Source organism: Palaemon carinicauda, chromosome 4 (genome assembly GCF_036898095.1).
Source record: "Palaemon carinicauda isolate YSFRI2023 chromosome 4, ASM3689809v2, whole genome shotgun sequence".
Classification (NCBI taxonomy): domain Eukaryota; kingdom Metazoa; phylum Arthropoda; class Malacostraca; order Decapoda; family Palaemonidae; genus Palaemon; species Palaemon carinicauda.
Genome location: NC_090728.1, coordinates 137,929,328 through 137,931,827, shown reverse-complemented (window position 1 = coordinate 137,931,827; position 2,500 = coordinate 137,929,328).

Sequence of the window (2,500 nt, the reverse complement as noted above, 5' to 3'; positions counted from 1 at the left end):
TATGCACTTGGAGACCAGATTGTTATTTTATCTTCATTATTATATGTTAAATATTACATTTCTGGCTAAAGAAAATCACCAAAGGAAAGGTGCACTATCCCAGAAAGATTAGAAAAATGAATATTCGAACTCTTAAACGTCATTTGAACACCCACTTGCCACACGCCATAGTTCAGAAGCGTCAGAAAGTCCAACCATTCCTGATTAAAGGGATTACTACATAACTATCAATCCACAGGAATAGGTAACATTCTGTAACAACAGAGGACCAACCAAAAAACGTTTTCGTATGACGTAGTTGCAAATATATTACTAACGCTGATTATATAAAGAATCGTTACTATTAAACTTTATGAGCTGTTGTTTCCGATGCAGTAGTAAACCAAAGAATTTCAAGTATCAGGTTTTTTAATGGAATTCATGGAATTCATGGGCGTATAGAGCCTCCAATATCCGATGTGAAAAATTGTCATATTAAATCAACGGATAGAAAAAGAAAAACATTTTTGAAGTATTTTCTATGAATTTTTCGCGACTGAAAAAACAAAATGTTATATTCTCTCCTCTCTCTCTCTCTCTCTCTCATCTCTCTCATCCTCATCTCTCTCCTCTCTCTCTCTCTCTCTCTCTCTCTCTCTCTCTCAGTTGCTTCCACGCCTTCAGGATATTACAAGATTATTTTACTTGTTCATATTCCATATTACTACAAATTTGTATTACGGTCCTTTGCTGCATTACTTATGGATATTGGCTGTTCTTGAAAAGAATAATTTAGTGGGCTTATAAAAGCAGGTGACTTGATAGTATGCACCCAGAAACGCAAGAGGCGGCTCGTTATCCGAGAGTAATAAAGAGATTTGTGAATTATAATAAAGCCTAAGACTAAAGTGCATATCGACTTGACAAAGGTACAAAAAACAGGGTCATTGTTCAGTGACATAGAGTGGATGTACTTTTATATAGGGCAGAGTGACCATGTTAAATACAATATGTAAACCATTATTACCAGAAATAAACTTTAAATGGGATCGAATAGAATACCTTAGCCATAATTAGTCTATCTAGTCACACGACATTTATAAGTGCACACATCTGTGAAAATATATGTCATTGCACTCTAACACACAAACTCCTAAAAACACACATATATAGAGTACTAAAGATATGTTCATGTGCTTGTGCGTGTGCATGTGCGTGTGCATGTGTGTGTGCGTGTGTGTATATATAGATAAACATTTATATATATATATATATATATATATATATATATATATATATATATATATATATATATATATATATATATATATATATATATATATATATATATATATATATATATATATATATATATATATATGTATATATATATATATATATATATATATATATATATATATATATATATATATATATATATATATATATGTATATATATATGTATGTATATAATATATATATATATATATATATATATATATATATATATATATATATATATATATATATATATATATATATATATATATATATATATATGTATATGTAAATGTAGATGTATATATATATATATATATATATATATATATATATATATATATATATATATATATATATATAAAACCTATGAGATACGATGGAATAACTGCCGAGACTATACCGGCTGAAAATTAAGTGACTCCCAGACTACTTACAAGATTACAGTTTAGAATGGGGCATGAAAAGGCAAAACCTGATGAATGAGAGTTGATAGTGTTGGTGAAAATAGCAAAAAAGGAGACCTGACAGATTTTAATAATTACAAAGGCATAACAATTACGTTAGTTGTTATGGAAATATATAGTATGGTTATTCTGAGGAGACTGGAGAGAAAGTTTGATGAAAAGCTAAGAGATGAACAAGCAGAAGGTAGAAGTTGTACTGCCCAAATTTAAATTTTTAGACCTGTCGTGCAGAAATGCGTAGGATATAGAAATCCCCCTTTGCTGGCATTTGTGGTATATAAAAAAGCTCTTGATTGGTTGCACCGACCAATTGTGTGGAGATTCCTACGTTATTATGGAATTCTTCTTAAATATGTAAATTTGATTAAGTCTGTTCATGAGCATAGCAAGTGCAAAAAGTTGATGTTGATGGAATTTTATTAAATAAATTTCCAGTGATCAGCAGAGTAATCCATGGTGATAAAAATTCATTCCATGATCTGAAGGTGGAGAGGTTGAGTTTCTGATATGAATCAAGTTGCAAGAAGTTTAGACAACTGGTAATAATTCGACGATTTGATAATTAAAAGTTAATTGTTGAACAGAAGGAAGCAAGTGTTCCAATGATTAAAGATGTAACTCAAGAGGTATTAGTAAGCTGATGAGGTTTTCTGGGAAGTCATAGTTACGTACTAAAAATAATTGTAGTGATTGAAATTGAAATTCTTTATATACTGCATCGGTATGTTGTTATTACATAATGGATTTTTACCAATTCTTTCAAAACCATCACGTAT